This window comes from Chelonoidis abingdonii, chromosome 9, assembly GCF_003597395.2.
Source record: "Chelonoidis abingdonii isolate Lonesome George chromosome 9, CheloAbing_2.0, whole genome shotgun sequence".
Lineage (NCBI taxonomy): Eukaryota > Metazoa > Chordata > Testudines > Testudinidae > Chelonoidis > Chelonoidis abingdonii.
Window position 1 is genome coordinate 73313808 of NC_133777.1, and position 24612 is coordinate 73338419.

The window sequence follows — 24612 nt, forward strand, 5'->3', positions numbered from 1 at the left end:
ACAGTTGGGGAGGGCTAGTCCCTAGCCCCACACTTTGCACCCAAGGCCCCACCCCTTCTATTCTCTCTCCACTACTATCCCCCCAGCCACTGACCCCAGCCCTGGAGCACCTGGACCGTGCATGGTGCAGCCCCAGCCATGGTAGCACTGGCTGGGGGACTGGAGCAGTGCACGCAAAGCAGCTGGAAGCAGGGGGAGTCTGGGAGTGGAGCCACATCTAGTTGTTTGGGGAGGCACAGCCTCCCCAGCCTATGGTACCTGCTGCCCATGCCTGACATGTAAATACCTTGCAATGCCAGCTACAAAAGTGCCATGTGAATGCCTGTTCTCACTTTCAGGTGACATTGTAAACAAGAAGCCAGCATCTCCTGTGAATGTAAACAAATTTGTTTGTCTTAGCGATTGGCTGAACAAGAAGCAGGAGTGGAAGGCTCTAAAGTTTTACAGTTTTGTCTTTGAGAGCCCCACTTGGGTCAGGAAGGAATCCTTTCCCCCATGTTCACTGCTGAGCAACTGGCCATGTGCATTATAGCTATTTTCATCTGAAACATTGGCCATTGAGATGGAAGTGGAGCAGTTGATGGAGCAGTGATCTGATTCACGCTGACAAACCCATGTTCCAATATACCTTCTTTTCATTCTATTACAGGGTCTCATTACATGCTAGTGACATTCGGGCACATTCCATGGCAATAATGCCATCACAGGGCTGGGTTTCAGATGCTCATTTCTTCAGCTGTGAGTTCTGAAGCACACGCAAAACCCTCAAGTAATTTTGAAAAGCATTTGAACCAAGAGCCTCCGATAATTTTCCCCTGAAACCTCTTGCATCAATATTCTTCCCTCTGGATGGCGATGCTGCGCAGGACACTGGTTTGTTTAGCTCCCTTGCATTTAATTGATTGCTGTTGGATTTTCTCTTGCAATTTGGTTGCTGTTCTGGGGAATGATGATCTCTTGGTATCAAGACTTCCCATGCACATGAACAACAGCTACGTTGCTGAGAGTTTTTATCCCATGCATTTTACCAGCATCTGACTGCAAAGGGCAGCAATAACATCATTAGAAGTAATACTTACCTAGTATTTTACATTGTATTCATCATTCTCTTTGCTACTACTGCTGCTGCTCCTCAAGTCTAACAGTGAATCCAACATAGCCCTGTACTATTCCCTAGAGCAGTGGCTCCCAAACTTGTTCCGCAGCTTGTGCAGATAAAGCCTCTGGCGGGCCAGGCCGGTTTGTTTACCTGCTGCATCTACAGGTTCGGCCTTTCGTGGCTCCCAGTGGGCACAGGTCACTGCTCCAGGCCAATGGGAGCTGCTGGAAGCGGCATCCAGTACGTCCCTCGGCCCGTGCCGCTTCCTGAAACTACCATTGGCCTGGAGCAGTGAACCGTGGCCAGTGGGAGCCGCTATCGGCCGAACCTGTGGACGCGGCAGGTAAACAAACTGGCCCGGCCCGCTAGGGGCTTTCCCTGAGCAAGCGGGGAACAAGTTTGGGAACCACTGCCCTATAGTAAAGGCTGGACTCTGGCTTTCTGAAGCAGAGTTTCACTGGTAGTGGTGGTGCTGGGAGGAGGGACTGTGAAGGTTAGTGTCTGCATGGTAGTGGCTATAAGAATTTTGCCAGCAGAGACTAGCAGCAGGCAGAATGGCTCCAGGGTGCTGAGGGACTATGCCTGGATGTGTCAACTGCTACACCTCAAAAACGGTGCAATTTCCCCTACTATTTGGGTCAACTCTTGAGTGCTAGTGGGACCCTTTGTGCCACATCTGCCCCTGGGGTGTTGTGTGCCACTAGCTTGTCCCCACCATGTCTCCTCTGGATGTTCAATTTACCTGCTCCATGGGGGGAATTCTTGCAGCATCTGCTATGGCAATGTTATATTCACCCAGCCTGGTGACTGCCTAAGTTAGCACCTGCCTGCGCTGAGAGGAACAGAATCAACTTTGGGTGGCTCATGAAGCCATTTTCGCCTTGCTTCCCCTATGTGTCTCCTTGCTAGGCTTGGAGTTGGCCTGGGGATTGTGGGGAGGGTCTGTGAGGAGTTCAGTCCAAGCAGAACTGACTCATAATATGGGCTGGGGGATGTGTTTGCCTTCCCAGTTCTTGATGCTGAATTGGTGCCTGGTGGCTTTCCACTTTCCACCCTAGCTGCTGGTTCTGTTTTCCAGGCCCTCGTCATCTCTCCCATCTTTGTCTATGGCAACCTTCCCCTCTCTGGTCTTCCTGCCCTTCCCTCTACTCCTTTCAAACTACAGCTGCTAAAATCATCCTCCAAGCTTTCTGTTCTGACCACGTCACCCTCCACCCCCTTTCAGTCCTCCACTGGCTCCTCCATCCAGTGCATCAGATACAGGAATCTTGACCTTATCTTTAAATCCCTTTACAACTTAGCTCCCCCATACTTGTCCCCCACCCAGTATCTTATTGCATTGCTCCACCAACAGTGGCAGCTTTGGCCACCTATTTGACCTTTCTCCCACAAGCATCCTCACATTTTCTTCTACACTGCCCCTTGTGCATGAACCATCGTCTCTGAGCTCATTGGTGAAGTCTCTACGCTCCTTCAAATCCCTTCTCAGAGCATCTCCAGAGATGCTTCCATGAAATGTTAACAGAGTAGCTATGTAGGTGGCTGGTAAAGACTTCTGAGATTTAACTTCTTCATCTTATGATTTATCATGAATACATTAATTAATAAAATTGGCAGGGTGGCCTGCGGAGCTACTTGCTACTAATATTGTTTCTCTTATTCTCCCTCCTCCATTGCTTCTGATGGCTACACCCACTTGCTGTGTCTTGTCTTAAATGGGGTCCTGATCCTGTTATCATTTACACACACGAGTAAAATTATTCAGCTGTATAAGTGATGGCCAGATCAGGATCTCAGAACATAAGCTTCTTGGAGCAGGGACTGTATTTTATTCTGAGCTCATGTAGCGTACTGGGAGCTCTGATTGTGCCTGGGACTGCTACTACATCCACACTGTAATTAGTAGTAATAAAACGGGCTAATCTTGCTTTTTTTTTAAATGAAACTAGTACTTTTTTTACAAAAAGAAAAAGTGGTAAACCCTTAAATAGATAGGAATTGGATGAATTTCAGTGCTTTGCATGGTTTTCATTTCCTGGCCTTCTCTGTCTGAAATGCAAACTAGCATCCCTCTGTCTCTTAACTTTTATATTTAGTTACAGATATAAGATTTAAGATTATACATAGATACGATTTGATAAATGCACAACAGACGGCCCCTGCAGCTGCCCCGACTTAGGGGGCTCATCACCTCTGAGAGTCAGGCTAAGTGCACCTACCCCTACCAGCTTACAGCTTATGAGCACCATGTAATGTTTAATTGCAGGATGCCGGAGTGTAAGTGATGGCTCCAGTGGATTCATTAAATACACATTGCCTTTGTGTTTTCTGCTTCATACTTTTCCTCTAATTATCTCTCTTTTGGTTGACATACTAAGAGCAGGAGGTCACTCAGCTGCCACTTAACTTCTTTTGCTGACTTTGTTTCTCCAGTATGTTTTCAGAGAGAGTTTGAGCTAACATGGTAGAGGGCAGGCACTAAACTTGCTTTGTTGTGCAGCAAAGACATGGGAATAATACATCTCCCAGGAGTATGCTCACAAGAGAAATTGCCAGAGTAGGAACATAGGTCTCAAAGGCACGAGGGGTTAGCTAGGGTGGGGAGGAAAGACACAGACCTTTTTCATTAACATTTCCTCCACTTTTACCTAAAAGAGCCTGAGCAGCATTAATGCTCGTGCTGTGGCACTGTGCTTTGTCTGAATGATTTAGCCAGACCTCCAACCATGTCCCTGTATCCCCAACTGTGCCACCAGCTGTGCTCCTGAGTCCCTAGCAGTGCTGTTGGCAGTGATATTTTGATGATACCTTTGTCTCCCCTCAGTTCAGGAGTAAATGGGCAGCATCTGCCAAGAGCAGTTGTGTGGCTAACTGATTTTGAGTGGCTTTATAATAGTTTCTCTGGCTTACACTGCTAAATAGAAAGACCTTGGCCCCCCAACCTGGCCTCTTTGTGGGCCTCAAATTCCCTTTGATGTCATTGAACATAGAGAGTTCATGTAGAATGCGGAATCAGGTTCCCTGCAAGTACTATATGGCGTTAGAGAAAATGGGGCTGGCTTTGTCCTTGTCCCTATGCGTTGCTCTTTGAGGTACCTGCATCCCGCTGGCAATCATTAATACAGGCAGTAGCTTCACATTCCCACCCAGAGAGCATGTGTAAGTAGGAAATAGTGCTCACAGTGCAATGGAGGAGAATATCTCCTGGATTTTTATTTTCCAGGCAGCCTCCTTCCGAGTGGCATTAAAACGCAGTGATGAGGGCATCGCTGGGACTACTCAAGAGCTGGCTTCGGGAAAATATCAGTTGCAGAAGGTGCTGCACTTTCTGCGTGTGACTCATGCAGGATGTGGTGGAGCTGTCACACAAACAGAATTAATGTGCTTCCAAGAATGAATGTGCTGGGGAAGTCGGAGGCACAGTGACATGTGAACAAAATGGTTCTCAGTGGGGCTGTGATAGATTGGCTGGCATAACATTGCTCTCCAGTCTAAAGGCCTCACGACCTAACCTTTTACTTATAATAGTAATAATCATCAGTTGACTTCTAAAGCGCCCCCACTCCAAAGCGATCAGTGCATTGTACAACGTAAGGAATGCAATTAAGCTAATGCAGTGCACACGGGAGAATAAAATAGAGCTTCACATTCACAGGTAATGCTTGGTTTCTAAATGAGTGGGTGCAAAAAACCGTATGGCCCTAATGTGCCTGGGGGCTCAACACACCTGGTGTGTCCAGTCACAGAAACTGCACCTGCAAACGACTGGAGCTGGATATAGTTTGCAGGCCCAGCTGTACTATGGGAGGCATTAAAAAAATTAATATTGGTGCCTGAAATTCAAATAAGATGAAACAAATAGAATGAGTCAGCTGCAAAATAAAGGACGAAAGAGAGAGAAAAACAATCAAAGGGAGTGGAGGGACAGGGTTTGAAGGTAAGGAGCTGAGAGTGGTCAAATTAATAATACCTGCTTTTATCAGCAGTAGATCTCAAAGCACTTCACAAAGGAGGGTAGTCTCATTAACCCGATGTTACAGATGGGGAACTGAGGTGAAGTGACTGGCTCAAGGTTATGCAGCTGGCCAGGGGCCAACCCAGCTTCCTGTGTTCCAGCCCAGGGCTCTATCCACTAGGCAATGCTGCCTGATGCAATAGAGGGGGGTGGCTTTAAGGCATTTTTTTTTAAACTAGGGCTTTGTGGTGAAACCCAGTCTGTGTGGACTGCTTGAGAAGTCTGTCTCCTCCCAAGCCCGTGTTCTGTGAGCAACCTGTGACCTCCCTCTGACTCTGTGAGGGCACAGGCAGTTCCTTCTGCACAGCCAAGAGCTAGCAGGGAGTCTGTGGATGTGTTATTCCTCTGTCAAGACCTTTCCTTCTGTTACCTGACACTGGATCTGCTGCAGATCTCTTTCCACAAGAGGATGGGCTGGGACACAGATGGGAGTGGGAAGGGAGTGAGTTCCACACACTAGCACCCCCATGGCACATGCCTGATCTCTTGCTGAGCTAAGATACGATAGTGGGATTCGAGGAGGCAGGTGGTGACTGACCAAAGATACCTCTGCTGATGAGGTTCCAAGGGGAAGCCAGGGTTGGTAATGAATTCAAGTGCCCACAGAGGCCTGTGAAGTTTTAAGCTCTGGAGTTTCAGTATAGACAAGCGTCCAAAAAGTTGGAGGTTTTCTCCTCAGCTTACATGGATCTTTTGGGTGTGGAGAGCTAGCTGTTGAAGGCAGATTCCCCACCCCCAGTGATGGATCGCAGCCCTTCCAGGCGCCATCCGGTCTGGCAGTGCCACAGGGTCAGCCCCTTCTTCAGTGATGTTGGAAGCCATTTGGAGGGTACTTGCAGAATTGCTCCCCCCAACCCCAGAGCAATACAGTGAAGGTCTCCTTGCATGGATGCCCTAAGTGAGGACTGTTCTGTGCCCTGTCTCCCAATCAATAGAGCAGGTTGATGCCCAATGTTTGTCCCTTCCCCAGTCTCCTTATCACTTTCTCACTCCCATCATCCCCATTTCTCTTGTCTTCCCTTTCACCAGGGGAAGCATCTTGTCTTCTGGTTGCCTGGCACCCCTGACAGTGAGTCTGGGTTCCTACAGCACAGTGTCATCCAGCCACTCAGATTCTCCTTGCTCTGGAGACAGGCTCTTGGCTTGTTGGAGGCAGAAGGAGCTTTCAGGTGGACAGCTTACTCTGGCAGTGGAGCAACATCGCACACAAAAACAACAGCCTCTCCGACTGGGGCTTAGAGCCACCCCTGCAAAGATGGCTCCAGATGTGGTGGCCAGCACTACCAGATGTGAGACCTCCTGAGGTCTCTTCCAACCCTAATAGTCTATGATTCTATGTGGAGGTGGAGGAAATAATAATGTGGTTGCCCAAATAAAGCAGCAAGGAAACATGCTGGATCCCATTTAAGTCTAGAGCCAAAATACGTGTCTGCATTATAGTGGTAAACATATTCCCCTGTGTAACCAAGAAGCTTGCCTAGAAAATCTTTAATGTTTAGGCAGTGGTCTGGTTACTTTATTACCCTGATTAAATTACACAAGCTTTTTCCTTTCTCTCTCTGCCTGCCTTGAAATCTCTCTCTCTCTCTCTCTGTCTTTGCACACTCCTCCCTCCCTCTCTCTTTCTTGCTGTGGGGGCAGTGATGCAGGTATGACACAGCCCTGTTCTCCCTCCACTGGGGTCCCCTCTGGTGCATCATTAACATGCACTGGCTGGCTGGACTGCATCATTGTTACAGGAGATTCCAGTGCAGTGCAGCCCTCTTTCTTGGAACTCCGGAGCCGAACTGAGCACAGAGCAGCAGCAGAAGCAAATAACTTCATATTGCAGGTAAGAGCAAGTCATTTCTCCTACAACAGTAGAAACAGACAACAGACATTTTACAGGGAAAGCTAATGGCTGATGGGATCTCAATCCCCAGCATTAGTTAGCTGAGTGCCCAGCTAACATCTGAGTGCTATCAAGAAATAGGGAAATCAAATAAAATAAAACAAAAGCAAAATGTCACTGAAAATAAGGAGGCTCAAGGGCACAGGCTCAGCAGCCTGGCTGGGATGAAGTAACAGGAATCGTAGGGTACTTTGTTATTGTAACTAGATCAGCAGTGTCAGTGCAGTCAAGACCAAAACAACAATTCAGACTAACACCGTTTCCCTCCCTGGCTCTGTTTCTCCTCATCCAAGAGTGGTAATGAGCTGCAGTTTGTAGCTTTAGCTGTGTTGAAGGTGCTAAGGTTGAAGTGAGACAGGGTTATTTTAAAATACATGTCAATGGTGTGTGTCTGGGGAAAGGGGTGGGCTGTGGTGGTGTGCATGGGTGAGGTGTGTATAAATGCATATGCTTGGGTGGGGTGTGTGTACAGATGTGTTTGTTTGTATCTGGATGAGTTGTGTGTAGGTGTGTAGGGTCCTCACCCTCCCCCACCCCAGGCACAACACAGCAAACATGTATGTTAACTGTACTTTTTAAATAATCCTGTCTACTTCGGGGTATCATAAACGTAGCTGAAACTAAAATCAGCAGCTGGTCACTTCTGTCAGCAGAGAATAAAGGCAGCCACTGAGGGCAAGGTAAGGATTTTCAGTTTGAACTGTGTCTGTAATATACCTTGGCTTCTCTGCCGTACCTGATCTGGTTAAATAAACCTCTGTGTGTGTGTTTGCACATGTGTGTCTGTGTGTGCATGCATGTGTGTCTGGGGACAGGTGCTGTTCAGCAGAGATTTTAATTATATATGTAGACTGCAATAATACAATCCATTATACTGAGATCCCATAAAAACCGCGGGCATGAACTGGATCCATCAAAAGGCTCCTTGACATGTGTGCCCATAGCTCTGACCAAACCAACAGATGGATTGTAGCAGAGTGGGGAGGAGGGGACCCGGACTGTAGTGCTTTCTTCTGTGTGCAAAGGGGAACCCCAGCTGGGTTTTGATCAGATGCTTTTCACACAACACCTGAAGACGTGGGCTCAGAGGGCTTTCTTCCCATGGAAAGCCTAGGCAGAAATGAAAGGCAGATAGGGAGTGAGTGATGTTCCTGGCAGGACTTTAAAATTGATGCATGTAGGGCCGTCATTAGCCATAGGCAGAACAGGCAGCCACCTGGGGCACCACTAGGTCTGGGGGAACCACTCTGCTGGGAGCCCGGCAGATGGGAAGCAGTGGAGCATGTAAGAGCAGGGCTGCTGGGTCCTAGACAGAACCAAATGCAGCACAGTCAGGGAGGGGATTGGCTGTTGGGGTCTCTGGGAAGAGGTGAGGGAAGGAACTTACCTGCAGAGTGACCAGATGTCCCGATTTTATAGGGATGGTCCTGATTTTTGGGTCTTTTTCTTATATAGGCTCCTATTCCCCCCCACCTCCATCCTGATTTTTAACATTTGGTATCTGGTCACCCTAGGTGGGGGTAATTGGTATCTATATAGGACAAAGCCCCAAATATCGGCACTGGCCCTATAAAATCAGGACATCTGGATCTGGTCACCCTAGCTGGGGAGCGCGTCTCTCCCCCAAGCTGGCAGGGATCCATCTCATCCGGGGGGAGCTGCATAGGGCAGGATGAGCTACTGTGGCTCCATGGGTGCCCCATCCCTGAGATCAGATGCTGTGCTAACTTCACCATGGTCCGTTGGGCTGGCGGTGGTGCCCATTGGCGTATGATTGGACCTGAGGGTTTGCTGCTGCTGTTGCCACTCTGCATCCCAAGAGGTGGATTTTGGGGTCCTGCAGTTTTCCACCTATCTCGTCCTCTACTGCAGCTGTTGGACCAGCAGGCTGGGGGGTGAGCCAAGCATGAAAGCAGTGCTGTGTTACCATTTAGATTGTCATTTAACAAATTTGTTCTCCAAAAATGTTTGCTAACAATCCTGAATTCAATTTCAATATTTAAAAAAAAATCAATATCTTAGCCAAAAACAGAAAATTAAGTTGTTGACAATTATTTGTGACAAGTTTGGTATGGGGAAGGGAGTGGACCAGTTTTCATCAGAGAAACAAAAAATGTTGACTGACTTTCCTATAGCCCTGTTACTGCTAAATAGAGCCCTCCAACAACTGTAATAAGCTCATCTCCTTTCTAGTGTATAGAGCAGGGGTCAGCAAAGGTAGGCACACCTGCCAAAGATAGCACGCAAGCTGATTTTTGATGGCACGCAACGGTGGACTGAGCCGCTCAGCCTACCGCTGCACTGGGGTTCTGGCTGCTGCCCCATTGGCACCCGGGGTCCCGGCCGCTGGCCCCACTCAGCACCTGCTTCTGGCCTGGGGACCCCCAAGGAACGGCAGGCTGGCAGCGGGATGAGCAAGCTGGCGGCTGAGCCACTCAACCCGCTGTCGGCCTGGGGTTCCATTCACTCAGCTGGCAGCGGGCTGAGCGAGACTAAATTCAACGAAATAGGAAAACAAGAGCAACTAATGACAGAGTGCAAGAACCTAGAGTAGTGATCCCCAACCTTTTTCGTCTGACAGGCGCCAGACGAAGGACCGTGGCAGTGGACGGGCATCCCTGAAATGCCGCCGAAATTTGCCGGCATTTCAGTGGCGGTGCCTCTGGATGACGCTGCTTATCGGCGGCAAGCGGTGTCATCCAGAGGCGTCACCGCCAAAATGCTGCCGAATTTCAGTGGCATTTTGGCGGATGCTCGTCCACTGGCCAGTACGCAGGTACCCTGAGAGGCCCCCGTGGGCGCCGTGGCATCCACAGGCACCGCGTTGGGGACCCCTGACCTAGAGAGCCGCCTGAAGCACGGCAATCGTTTTGATTTAAATGGACTTGAACTGTATGAACAATTGAGTACACTGTCATCAATGTGGCCACATACAAAATCGATGATGGACATTGTACAGTTTACTCATACCAGCAAACTTGTTGACATATATCCTAATGTGTACATTGCTACTCGTATTCTACTGACAATTCCTGTAACAGTAGCATCAGGAGAACGGATTTTCTCAAAACTAAAGCTCATTAAAAACTATCTCCGCTCTACAAGAAGTCAGGAACACTTGACTGGTCTTGCTATTCTTGCAGTCAAACAATACATCACTTTGTCTTTGTCATACGATGACATTATTACTGATTTTGCAGCCAAAAAAGCCAGAAAGATTGCTTTTAATTAAAAACAAATCCTTGTTTCAATACCTCTTCATAGAAATTTCCAATAAAATGTTGACAAATTAAAAAAATTATATTATTTGCATCATTCTGTCAAATCATAATTTTTTCTATAGTGCTACTTTTTAGTGCTAGTCCATCAGCATTACAGTGTGTTTAACTAAGTTAAACTGGTTTTAATAACATGCATGTGGCAAGTTTTCCAATAGTGTAAGCTTATGTTTGTGTTGCTAAGAGCAAGACAGGCACAGGGGCAGCAGTTTAATAATCTTGCCTAGGGCACCATAAATCCTAAGGACGGCCCTGGTTGCAAGCCATAACTATCCAGGCTCCTATTTCTTGTCATATGCAAGAGGAGAGAGAGAAAGAGTTAATCCTGTTGCCTGGCTGATCAGATTTAAATATACAATAGGGCTGCATTGTTCACCTTCTGGTGAAAAGACCCAGCCACATCATGCCTGCTCCTCAGCTGGCAATTAACTCTACCACTTCTGCAAGAATTGCACATCAGGCTGCCAACTTATCCTGTAGGTCACTTGTAATCACAGCCAGGTCACCTTCTCCCACAGGATACGTGGGGGGGCGGGGCTTTGAGGAGAGGAGACCGCCTAGCGTTTCCTCCAGAGTCTTCCATTGGGAGGAGCAGGGTCGCCCTCCACCCTTCAGTGGAAAAAGGAAAGTGTTTGCCCACAAGCCCTGCAGATCTGAGGATCCTCTACAGTCCTGGGCCATCTGCAGTTGGACCCTCTGCTTCTACTGGCTTCTCACTTTTCTTGCTCTTGACAGCTTGGTTCTTTAAGTCCCATCTGTTCAATGAAGTAACCCAAACATCACCTCCCTCCCCAGGCTCTGAATTTCCTGGGCTCCTGGTGATGCAGGGAACACCAATGGGCTTCGGGCTCTGCTGATCAAAGGGCCATTGGTACGTGCCACTCTGTGGGTCACCTGGACCTACAAGAATGAAAGTTTCTTACAGCCTTCCCTGCATGGGAGGGTGGACAATGCCTTCCTTGTGCAGGGGTGTTTGGAAATATAGGTTGCCTGTGATGCGGGGGTTTATGCATCAGCTTTGCCAGCATCTCCTGCCTGGATCCTGTGTTATGCTGAGCATCCTCAGCTCCCACTGAAGTTAACAGGGGTGCACAGGGTCCAGAAACTTGCAGGAATTGCTCAGCACCTCACAACGTTTTGTACCAAGCGTCTGGCCCCCAGTTGCATTTCCCCAGGCTGGCTAGAAAGCGGTCCATTGCCAAAAGGAAAGATTGCATTTGTGTGGGATTTATCCACCCAGCACTGATGAATCTGTGTCATACTTCTTTTCTACAGAGAGTTTGGGGGGGGGGGGTCTTTCACCCAGCAGGCTGGGAGCAGATGCCAAAGACTGGGTTGCCTTCTCCAGAACTCTGACCATATAAGATGCCTCTTGATTTTCTGAAAGGGCTGAAACACTGATTGTGGGCACCCTGGGAATGTTACCGGCGCATCACTGCTGTACAAACAGAAAGCCACCAGGCAGTGAGGTGCTTATCTGATTTGCCATTCAGCTCCCTCAGTTGGCAGAGGACATGTTATTTGCACCCATCTGGGGTCTGTGACGTGCTGCAATGCAGAGGCCAACATCAGACAGATCTTTATTCAGGGAACTGATCTGGAGAGATGGGGCACATGTTCCTCAGTTCTTCCAGCAGGCTCTGATTTTGCACTTCTACTCGTAAGAGCACAGCAGGATGCTGCCCCCAAAGCAGCCCTGCACCCATTCCATGTGTGCAAATGTACACAGTGTTTGTGTGCACAGCTGGCAGTTAGTTCCATGCAATGTGAGCGCAGACACTTCCTGGGGTGCCGTAAACAACTGGGACAAAAGTGAGTGTGCAACATGCTATGGAAGGAGTGAGCATCTATGTCAGGGCATTTATTATCCCGGGGTCATGAGTGTGTCTGCATACTTGAGTGGGGGACTGCCAGGAAGAGGCAGGAAGCTGGAGAAGGGACGTACACAGGTATGGAGATACGTGTTTACCTCTGTACATTCCGACACAAGAACGGAACGTAGAGCCAGATCTGGGAGGAAGGGTGGAGGTTGGCAGGCAGAAGGGAGGGAGAGGTAAAGAAATTTTAAACCTCCATCTCCCATGTGATCGTGGTAATCCTGCCGACTCCAAATAGCTAATCATGGGGTAAAATGGCACCTCTGAGCAATGGATATCTGGAGTTAAAGGCAGAACGCATGGGCTGAAGGGGCTGTCTCTTATTTGATGTACAATATCTAGTGCCGCTATTTAAGCTACCCTCATTCTCCATACCAAGTCTGAGAGACACAGACTCTCCCTCCGCTGCTCAGTGCCGGCAGTCAATAGTTTTCTGGGCGTGGTACAAAATCCTGGGACTTTGAACAGCCCTGACAGGGGAAGCCCAGGACTCCACCTGGAGAATCCCCCTTCCCATATTGTCAATTTCCCAAATTAATTTTCCAGCTCAGGAGCTGAACCTTTGGAGAAAGGTCTCGTCTGAAAAGATTATGGAATTACTCCCATGCTAATGAGCAGTTTAATGTTACAGCAGCTTAAAGTCCTGCAAGAAAAAAGGAGCCTTAGCAGTGAGCTAAAGCTACCTTGAGAACAAGGAGCCTGGGGCATCTGGACAGGGGGATGGAGGGGCATGCACTGAGTCACTGAAACACACAGTTTGCAGGGCCAGCCTTGACTTAAGCCCCTCACTGTATGGAGAAGAAACTTGGTGGAAAACTGAGCTGAAGAGCCCTACAGTAATATCTTCAGCAGCCCCTAATCTTATCCCCCTTTCTGCTGCAGAGATCAAAGAGGAAGGTAACCCACAGATTGATTTCTCTCCTCCAAAATGAGTGTACTCCAGCCAGCAGCAGGAGACAGCTCAATGCCTGGTCACCTGCTATGAGAGCAAAGCTGTAGGGTGTAGGAATTGCCATCTCGGATCAGACCCATGGCCCAGTTAGTCCAGAATCCTGTCTTTGACAGTGATTGTCACTGGTTGCTTAGAAGAAGGCTGTAAAGCTCCCTAATGGATATTGGGAGAGTTCCTTCCTATCTCAGGCCGTTAGTGGCTGGCTGCTGCCTGGAGGTTGATCTCTCTGAGATGTTTCTATCCTAAGTCATGCACTGTGGATGGTATTCTTCTTATTCCCATAAATATGTAAGGGACCAGAAGGGGAGGCAACTATCTGACAGCTCCTCCCCTTTTTGGTCTGGGACTGCAGGGAAAAGCAGCTCCTTAACTGACCTTCTACTCTCAGGTCCTGACATCGAGGGCTACTCAGTGCGGGTCCTGAGCTGGGTGGACAGTAGGGAGGCAAAGGTGGCTTTACATCATTTTTGTGCTCTCCTGGTCTTAGAGTCAGAAGGGGGTCTACTTAGTCTGTTGATGCAATTTAGAACAGCCTCGGGGCTGCTCTAGCTTACATTGTCTCCAACAGCCCTCAATGGGGCATTGTGACAGCTGGAGATTGCTGGAGCTCAGCAGCACGTTGGCATACCCTCCTCCGAGGCCACATCCCCAAGACCCTTATTATCATGGAGCATGTGAGGGGGGGATGGTGTAGAGTTGGCTTAGCTCCTTTGTCCCGCCACACTAGCACGAAGAGGGCAAGTGCGGTCACCCCTCTCCATAATGTGCACAGCACGCTATGCTGTAATTTCACATTGCCAGTGTGCCCCAGGTGCTAGCTTTCATCTTCTAGAGTAGACCATAACTATGGACTCCAAATACACACCTTGAGGCCCCAACAAACAATCACTATGTGGTATAGTCAGTTGCTTTCTCAGTAGGAATGCACATATCTGGGGATTTCACTGCATCCGTAGTGCTGCCTTTGACATTCTGACTAGGGACCTGGTTCTGTTCTCACTGACATTGGTTTTATTCCAGAGTGACTGGCCTGACTACAATGGTGTTCTCTGGATATACTCTGGGGCAAGTGAGAACAGGATCAGCCTTCTGGGACTAGCTGGGGGAATGGCGTGGGGGAAATGTCGCTGTGTGAGATGAAAAGGAGGGGCCAGTCTATATTTAGGCGAGGGCTCTGTTTAGAGCGGGTAATCCTCTTTCCGTGAATTATCCAGCCTGGGGATTAGACCGCTTTAAACTCCTCACCAAGCCTCCCCCGCTCCAGGAGGCCACCATGGAATAGACTGGCTTTACAGACACATAGGGGGCAACAGATGGGATGAAGATGGTGGAGGGAAGGCTGCTGCTGGCAGACTTGTGCATCCCTCCAAGAGCTTGCTCCTGGCCCAGATGCACAGTGACACAGGAGTGACGCGCAATGCTACACAGAACGTCATGGGGTGATCATTAAGAAAGAAAGTGAAGCTTTCTAAAGGATTATGGAGCTGAGTGTGGCAGTAGATAGAGGGCGGGATGACAGGCACAAAGCAGCCCTTTCCCAGTGCGCAGTATTCCTGCTTCCCTGTCACATGCCATTTCTTCTGACAAGGGGAAGGGAAGCTCGCTGGGTTGCTTATCAGGTGCATCGCTCTCCGTCTGGAAGCTGTTCCTGACCTGCCTTGCTCTGACAGCATCTGACCTGCTTTGGCTGGCCATAGAAACTAAGCCCTGGGTCTGCAGGTCCGTCCCATCTGCCTTGAGTGGGAATGAATCACTATCAATATTAAATGATGGGTCTGGCAGCATGGGGGCAGGAAGGCGACACAGCCAGGGAAAAGGTGGGGTCGGAAGGGCTGGGATGTGGTGTCAGGAGGACTGGATGGTGTTAGGGAAAGAAAATCCTTCTCACCACAAGTTGTGTGATGACTTCCTGTGCAATGAGCTGGTGGGTCTCAGTCTGGTGCCTAGTGAACAAATGTCAGCATAACAAAAAAGTGTCTCTTGTTGACTTTCTCACCACAAAGACTGAATGTGCTATAGAGAATAAACTCCTCTCCCCTCTAAGGGTGGGCTCCCCAGATCAGAGTTTAGTGGGGTGACAGGCATGGGTGCACTGCTATTGCACGTGTTGTACATGTCCTAGGGTTACATGACTCGGTTCTCCAGGGCTATCAGGCCAGCTCCTTTTGCCAGCACTAAATTCACTTGAAACTGGAGCTCCATTTCTGAAGCAGCAACAGGGCCACTGTTTGGAAGCGTCAGAGGCTATTGTTACTTCCCCTGGGATTTATTTGAGCTGAGGTTCTGCCTCTGCCCCCCCCAGTTCTTAGGGTTCACTTTACACTCCCACCCCCACCGCCCTTTATTTATGTATTTATTCTGCCTCTCCTTTCACTCAGAAATGGCTAGACGTTTTTTATTCCCTTAGTTTCCTTCTGCACGTTCATCACTGGCCTCCGACGTTGCTACTATGTCGTTTTAGCCAGGAGTGAATTCTGATGACAATAAAAGTTAACTCTTGTCGGATCCTGGAGTGACAGGCTTTGAGTGCAACTGCTGTCCCACAAATCCATCCGTAGAAATCCTGCGCCTGAGAGGGTTTCAGCTGCATCAGCATTAAACTGTGGGGAATGACACTGATCTTTTCATGGGAAAGTTAATTCAGTCAAGGGGCGCTATTGTTCATGCCTTTAAATTATGTTTAACGTACTCTCAGCTCTTTGTTGTACTTCCTCAGAAACTTAAATCTGGCATTTTTGGTCCTATTGTAGTTTCTGTTCCCCAAATTAAGGCAAATTTTGTGCCCTATCTTGGCACTCAGTATTTTGGTCCAACTCTTACTGAAGTCATCTGGATGATGTAAGATAAATAACTTCAGTGAGAGTTTGATTAGAGCAAGGAATCCATGACTGTCCTCGTAAGTAGCTGTTGGAAGGGAAATACCTGTTTAACTCTCACCTGAGACCCAGCTGGCAACATCAGTACTTGCTTTGCTTTGATTGACAGGTAGAGTCAGTGCTGCCAGTTATTGCTTTTTTGTGCTAGAGCCAGAATTAAACTAAAAAGCTCCGATGGAGCAGAGAGAAGAAAAGGCCACCGAGTGCAAACAGCCACTGCTTTTAATATCAGCTATTGTCTTTTTCTGTCTGTGTTGAGCATTATCAATTTCCTGTTTAAATTAAAGTCAACACATCTGTCACTTCAGCATCTCCAGCTCCCTGGTGCCCTCCCTTCCCCACCTGCTCGCCCACTCTGTCTGCAGCCTCCCTATCCTCCACCTGCTTTGTTGCTGGGGTGGGTGTGTTATTTTGTGGTGGCTGATGGACTCGTCCACTGCTGGTGCCTCTGTTCCATTTGCAGTGGGATGATCGGCTTGGCTCGCAGAGCATTTACTCCTAATCCCCAGCTCGTGACAGCGTAGTGGCAAAGACAGCTCTTCCAGGGGCTGCTGTGGGTGAGAGCAGTGGGGGAAATGATTGGCAAATGGCTGGTGATTCTGGGATGAAACATCTAGTTCTGGTAAGAGATGCTTTTCCGTTTGGTTACAGTGAGATAGAGACGAGGCTTAAAGAGATAAACGGCGGAGAGGGGAGAAAGTTATGAAAGAGACGGACAAATAGCAGAGTCAATATAATTTAGATGGAAGCCTTTCCAAGAACAAACGTTTATTAGAGCAATTTATTTATCACTAGTGCATGGCTCCAGGCCATATGGTGATGAAGGCAGTTGAAGTACCTACCCAGGTACAAGGGCAGTAGCTGACGTTATGTTTTCCCTCTGTGGATGTTTCTATGCGCCTTTTCCAATTAGGTCTGGTTATTAGATAGTCCCACAGCTGGACCTAAAAGGCACTCTCTGTCACGCAGTTCTGTGGGTGTAGCTTGTGGAATGCTTCTGTTTCTATCTGATGCCTTTCGTAGCGCTGGCTTTGGAAAGTCATTCATGAATAGGTGTCTCTCAGCTGAGAAATAAAGCCCTTCAGCTTTCCTGAGTGCTAAACTTTCTCCTGGTCAGCAAAGTCTGCATTAGTCCCTGGAACTGGCCTCCCCAGTATTGCATGCATTTAAAATAGAGAGAGAAGCAGTGAGGTAGTTGCAGAGAAAAATGAGAGTCTAGTCGAACTGTGAGATATTCTGTGTCCCAGACATCTGCTTATTTTGAATTTGAAGGCATTGAGCTGGTTTAATTTATGAGGCTCTTGAGCTGATAGACAGCCTGGGCCAGATTACTGTGAAGCCAGCGCAGTTATGCCACGGGTCAACTTAGCCTCATTTGCTTAAAGAGAAACAGTGAGTAGTAACCTTAACAGCAGTCTGGCTGTGTTGGGTCAGCAAAAGTCGGTCCATAATATACCTCTAGTGGCAGGAGGGAAATGAAAAGTGTGATGATGCAGCTTCAATTATTCTGTTAATAGATGGAAAACAGGGACCCTCTTAGCATCTCTGGATCCTTTCCTAAAACTGGTGCCTTGGTCTGGGAGTTCCCGAGACCCTTTTGTGGGAGGGGCTTGTACAAACTTTCAGTTTGGTGATTCCAGGATGGGTTCCTTCTATGTTTCTGAGATTAGGGTTAACAGAGATCTGCCTAGAGAAAACAACCAAACTGGTTTGCTCACAAAAATTAAACCATCATGTGCGCAATAACCTCTCTCCATCACAGACATTCTTCTGATTGTTTCTACAGACCGTGAAACTTGCGCTAAGGAGGACCCCTGTTTTAAGTGCTAACTTTAGAGCCTCCCTATGGTTTTCAGCACAATTACATTAAACTTTTAGTTAAAGACCCAGCTCTGCTAGGCAGCTGACTTTTGTTGAGCCCGTGGGTGGTTGCTTCAGACGTATTTCAAAGTAACAGTCTTTGTATCAAAGCCACCAATAAAAATAGCACTGAAACAACGGCTGAAGAACAAGCACTAAAAGTGGAAGGGTCTGCATGCCTCTTGCCATCCAGATGCTGTACAATGAGGGGATAGCACAGTAACTCTAGATTGGGGTATCTGTGGGCCTTGGCTATTGCCTCTATGATGCCACTGAACAAACGGAGAGACTGCAGAGCAAAGTTTCTAAGTGCTTTGTGTATGGCCCAGAGAGAACAGCCTTTGTTGCCTTTAATAAAACCACAAGGCTTGGTTTCTAAAGGAGCATAAATCTTTCATTGCTATGTGTTTTTGGAAAGACACTGTCAAGTTAAAAAATAGAAATTTATATCAATTCTCGTGCCTAGTTAGATTATAAAAATGGAAGAAATGTAGACATCCAATTCATTTTTAATTATCTATTGTGTGGGGTTTGTTTACTTATGAAATTTCTCTCCACTTGAACTTTGAAAAGAGAATGGTCAATTTCAATGGTTTTTTTGTCCCCTAGTAAGTTTCACCTACAGGTATCTCCAATCCCCCAGTGTTGCAATTTTTGGGATTCCAGGTGCTGAACAGGAAGGTTAACTGCATTTTTACCCTTGCAGTTGTAAAATCAAAGCAAAAAAAATCCTGGAAACATCCCTCTTTGTGTTAGGATTCATACGTTCTCAGAAGTGTAATTTTGGGGCCAAATTTGACCTGACAATGAGTCTTTAATTCTTCAAGGTCTGCTCTTTTTCAGGGGGCCAGTCAAATAAATGCTACAGTAAGGGGTGTGTGTGTGTGTGTGTGTGTGTGTGTGTGTGTGTGTGTGTGTGTGTGTGTGTGTGTGTGTGTGTGTGTGTGTGTGTGTGTGTGTGTGTGATTTGTAGCATCCCAAAGATATTTCCTTGATGGCAATGACATTATGTTTGGGGGACATGTTCCTGTATACAGATGGGAACAGAACCTGATGTCTTCCAGATGCTTTAATGTCCAGTCTGCACTCCTGTTTGAAGGTTGGTCTTTTAGTATAGCTAAATGGAATAAAATGGATGGATTCGTCCCCTTTTAAATGTCTACCCATGATGATCAGCGATTGCATTCAGAAACTACCACTGTCATGGCAGAGTCTTGAACCTTCCTTATGAGATCAAGATATCCTGAACAAAGGACACAGTAGAGTAAGTGGCAGTTCCAGTGGAGGTCTGCGGTACTGTGCATTGATGCCATGGGATATTTAACCCATCAAGAGGATGTAACTGAGAAACTGTAAAGAGAAACTTTCATAGAGGGGAAAACTTCCACATTTATTCAACATAAATATAAATCCAATCACTTCATGCCCGTCTCTCTCTCTCTCTCTTTTTTTTAACCGTATCTGCTAAATTATCGCAAGCTATTTGTGTTTTAAACTAGGGCTTCCTCCCTCACAGCCCATCTGCTCAGCCTGTTTGTTCCTCCAGCAAAGTCACGATTCTATTATCAAATTCAATGACTGTGGAGGGCAATGCTGCAGGGATGGGACTGCAGCTTCACTTGGGGATGGGATAAAATGGGGAGGTATGGGCGGAAAGGGGGTGATCCACTAGTGAAAAGGGGGAGAGAAAAATACAGGAGCAGACGAGTCAGGAAGTGCTGGCCATAGAAAGATCCCTCATTGGGTTTTTTTGTATAAATGTTCCTTTTTGTCAATCTTGTCCTAGCATGAAAGTCACCTTTAAACTGAAGGTACCAGAAAGCCCTCACCGGGTCTGATCCATTAGAATTGACTTCAGTGTGGGTTTTGCCTCCCTAGGGAATACAGGCTCAAGGCCGTTTTGTGTCCTGGATAGGCCTGATTCTACTTTCATTGACATTATTGCTGTTATTATTATTTATTTGTATTATGGAGCACCTAGGAGCCCAGTCCTGGATCAGGATCCCATTATGTCAGGCACTGTACAAGCACAGAACAAAATGACAGTCCCTATCCCAAAGACCTTGTAATCTAAATATAAGGTGAGTAACAGATGGATATGGACAGGCAGACAATGGGGGTGCTGGAGATTTTAGACTTTGGCTCCTGCTGTGCTGCAGACCCAGCCGGTGCCGCTCATCACCACACTGACCCTTAGCGAACGAAACATAAGGCTCACCTGTGAAGGGGCTACTTGTGCGGGGAAAGCCCCTGGCGGGCTGGTTTGTTTACCTGCCCCATCTGCAGGTTTGGCCAGTTGCGGCTCCCACTGGCCGTGGTTCGCTGCTCCAGGCCAATAGGAGCTGCAGGAAGCAGCATGGGCCGAGGGACGTAACGGCCACTGCTTCTAGCAGCTCCCATTGGCCTAAAGCAGTGAACTGCGGCCACTGAGAGCCGCGATTGGCTGAACCTATGGACATGGCAGGTAAACAAACCAGCCCGGGCCTCCAGGGGCTTTCCCTACACAAGCAGCATCCCAAGTTTGGGAAACTCTGGGCTAGGGGAAAGGTGGCTAGGGTGGTTGGACCTAGCAGAACCCTTCATAGCTAAGGATACCAAATAATTTCCATGGCAACATGCCATTTTCCAGCCCTGGGCTCTGCCTAAAGGTGATCTTTGATTTTTTGCAAGATATGGGAGTTTGAGCAAAACCCCTTCAGCTGGTGTTGAATGCAGAGAGTATGGAAGAGACACAGGAATTAGCCCCTTGACAACGGATTTTCTTTCTGACTCTTTGTGTGGGCTGAAAGTTGTTTTTGTTTGGCACGATATTCCTACTGCCAGTGGGAATTGAGCCCATCTGCTGCAGCCAGACTCAGTGAACAACTGAACATAGTTCCTGCTTGGAGTTTGGGCTTTTACAGCCAAATGGGAGCTGATGGATCCCCCTTCCTGTCCTCCAGCCCCATGGCCACACCTGCTCTCTGTTACCCTCTCACATGCAAACACCCTGTCACGCATATAACCAGAGACAACATGGCTCAGATGAGGGGATTTCTCCTGCCCTTTCTGACAGGTGGTCAGACTGCGGCAGATTTCCCAGTTTGCGCTGCTTTAATCATTAAGACTTACAAGCCTCTGACCTCCTGAAATCACATGTAACCTTTCCCAGCGTACCCTTCACCCTTGCCCACCCCAGCAGCACCTTAACAAAATCACTGAATGGAACAGGGAGGCCAGTGGCCCTGGGATCTTTGCGGCATTCTTTAATGTACAGCATTCGGACTGAATTCCTGCAAAGGAATATGGGTTTTAAAAATGGAATGGAGTTATCTTTCTAGGGCACCATTGTCTGTTAGCTGCTGAGTTACTAGGGTGATGTGCCCAGTAACACAATTGAAATGCCTAGGTAGACAGACAGATAGATTGATTCTGAGCGCAGTCACATGAGTGTAAATCCAGTGACGTAGGCAGAATTCCTCTGGATGTACATGAGAGTGCTGAGACCAGCGTCTGGCCTGCAAAGTATGTAGCAATGTAACTGAAAAGAGAGGCTGTCGTCTGGCTGATGCACCTTTAATTGTAGTGGAGTCTCTCTGCCCTCATTGCAAGTGAGCTGGCTTTAGGTCGGCTTTGTGCCTTGCATTTGGGAGTCTGGATTTTTTTCATAACTGGGGACAGATTTTCCAAAGACCTCTGCACATCATGTGTGGGCACTGCGCACTTGGAAATCTAGCCCTGTGCCGCCTCCTGCTGAAACTTAGATGGACACCGGAGAAGATCAGGCCTCACTGGGGAGGAAGTATTTGTCTCTAACTGTACCAGAACCAGGTACATTTATAGCCCAAAGCCTACAGTTCTACATGTATTTTTATTTGGGCTGGTTCATCTCAGGAATCTGACATCTTTTAATCAAGATCCTTTTTAGATGGAATGTTAAATTATTGATATGCAGGCACAGATTGAGACATTCCAATGACTTCTCTGCCTGATGTAAAGCTGCCCCTGCCAATTAGTCAAAGTTTCCAGGGACTCAAAGAGGGTTGCAGGGCCCTTTGCCTCTGAGTTACTGACCTGGCTGCAGCCCAGCATTGCTGTTTGAAGGCACTGTGTGAAAATGAGTGTGGTGTCTATTTCTATGGGGCAGGTGTCTACCTGCCGAACCCTCCCCCTTGGTGTTCATTGGTCCTTGTGATGACAGCGGAGAGGCTAAGGAGGATACTTCAAAGTCACATCTCACTCCGGAGCATGGGTTGTTGCCTGTTGCCTTCTCCGGGCGTGAGAATGGCAAATTGGAGCGGAGTGTTTCTAATGTGAGTAATGAGGTCTTGCATTTATTATTTATTATGAATTATCAGTATGTGCACATAGGCCACTGTGCCATCTGGGTGTCCTGTGATTGCATGTAAGACTGTTTCTTAGTTAGTGCCAATTATTACTAGTTATTTAATAAGGCCATGGAACCGGAGGCTTTCACCCCTAAGGATCCCAACCATTATAGATGCAGCTATAACTGCAGACATCTCTGGGGTGGAAGGCAGCAGCAGTTTTAACAGCACACAGTCACACCAAGAAATTGAGGCAGGAAGTGAAGGAGACCCCCCACAGACAGTTGAAACTGCAGAGGGAATGTAGGGAAGCAGGATATAATGACCCAGGCTGGAATTTGGCCAGGATATCGGGTTCTTGCAGAAAAGGCCAGGGGAACATTACTAACTAGAAGTCATTAGGACTGTGGTTTTTCGTCTTGACTGAAAGACGGTCCTATGGGCACTTTAGCTAAAGCAGCTGTGTTAAGTGATATCTTATATATTATTTTATTGCAAAACAAGCCTTCTTTGGAGGGCTAGGGCTGAGAGCACAACCCACTGGTGAGCTCCCCTCTGCGATGCTCCACAGAAAATGGGAGTCTGTTATAACCCCAGTTCCTGCCTCTTCAATTCAGGCTGTAGCAGCTCATGCTTTTAGCTCTGGAGTTCCCTTGCATTTCGGGGAGGGTTTGGGATCAAGTGCTGGGCCTTTGTACACCATGATCTGTCAGCACAGCGTGCTGAGCACAGCAATTTCCCCGCATTCTGAAGGGCAGAAAGTTAGAATCACACCTGAGGGCGGCTGTGTGGCTGGAATCATACGGGAATCAGAAATGAGGTCGCTTCAAAGAGATGCTGTTTGAAACCTGCCTGTCTGAGGCAGCAAACAGGCTGCTGTTCTGCTCTCCGCCATGGTGAGTGCGCAAATGAAAGGCGTGTTTGTTGTATAGGGGAAGGATTCATTAGGGAGGTATAAGGAAAAGGCGCTCTCTGTCTCTCCTCCCCCACCTGCACAGCACCAGACAGCTGGTGCACTCTGTTTACAGCTGTGCTGCTGATTAAATATTGAAAGGCTTTGGTTGCTTTTGTGCAGAAGCCCAAGTCCAGATGAAAATGAGGCTGTCTGAGGACAAATCTGCCCTGGCAGAAGGGGCCTATCCTCTCTCTGGATTGATATTACAGTATGGCTCCCACTGGGGCAGGTGTGAATAGCCATTTGGGTGCTTGTGTGAAGGCTCAAATGGTAGTTGGGAGCCCAGAAGATTTTTGTTTGGTCACATCTGAGCTGACTGACAGCCTAGGGGGATGATGAGTGTTGTAGGGTGGCGAGGCAGATGGGTGTACTGAGGGGGCAAAAAGTATTTCAGAGGGACCCAGTGGTAGTCAAAGGCTGCCCAGAGGTTAGTCATGACTGAGGCTAAGCCAGAAGGCCCAGGTTCAAGCAGCAGCCCTTCATAGGCTGATCTGGTGTCTGTATTCACCTTCCTGACCCACACAGCTCCAGTACACACCACCAAGAGAGAGGCACAGGGTGAGGAATGGAGACAGAGGCAGAGAAACAGAGAGGGAGAGGATTTGCTGTGGGTTTAGTGGGTTAAAATGGGAGAGGAGGAGAGTCAGGAATAGGGTGGGGCTAGAGGAGGTGAGAAGGAGGAAGAAAGGGCTGAGGCACACCTGTTGGGATTTTGGGGAGAGGGTCACTAGGGAACACAGGGACAGCACTGTGGAAAGGCTGCAGGCAAGCGTGTTTCTCTATTTGAGAGACAGTGTGTGTGAGTTTGTGGTTGTGTCTGTGCACGTGTGCACCCTCAAGGTAGAAGGTTCCTTTTCCTGAGCATCTGGAAGAACATGGTGTGAGGATGTGCACCTGGTAGCACGGGCTGTACATGTTTATCCAGGGAATAGTTACATACTTGATTTTAATGCTGCTGTATTCTGTAATTACTCTCGCTAGATTGGCATCCAGACATCTGGTAACAACTGGATGTTACCAGACAAACAACCGTGAATGGAAAGATAGCCTGGCCACTAGAGATGGGAAACGACACAAATAAGGTCTGGGGATAGGATAAATAACCCAAAATTCATGTAGTGTATCCAAACCTGAGTGGATGCCACCAGATCACGGAGAGAATAGACCTGGCTGACTGGTTCCTCTGGAAGGAAGAAATTTTTTAAGTAAAGTTTATGTATTTCTTACAATAGACAGTTAGCTCGGGCAGCAATAATTTCCCCAGATTGTTTCATATGTGCATTGTTTTAGAATATAAATGGCATTGAAAGTCATTTATCATTTGCCTATGTAATTTCAGTCAAGTCTGTTAAACCCAAGCTATTATTCCTTGAGGTTGATGGTAAAATATGATGGTGATGGGTGCTATAGAAATGCCTACACATAAATAAAATAAATAAATGAGCTATGTTATGTTTACACGTCTGCAAAAGTCATCTAGATGGGGGCCAGCCTAGATTTCT

At 47.7% G+C, this 24612-nt stretch overlaps 1 protein-coding gene across 3 annotated transcripts in view; it reads left to right on the forward strand.

The window, feature by feature from the left end:
• Positions 1-6758: 6758 nt before the first annotated feature.
• SV2B (synaptic vesicle glycoprotein 2B) overlaps positions 6759-24612 on the forward strand; it is a 769788-nt gene continuing 751934 nt past the window's right edge. Inside the window, exon 1 of one of the 3 annotated variants that reach the window (XR_012656569.1) lies at positions 6759-6945. The gene's annotated coding sequence lies outside the window, so the exon portion shown is untranslated. Of the gene's footprint in view, positions 6946-7626; positions 7686-16439; positions 16611-24612 lie in introns of those variants that run through there. The other 2 variants (XM_032783004.2, XM_032782998.2) reach the window with 2 other exon arrangements.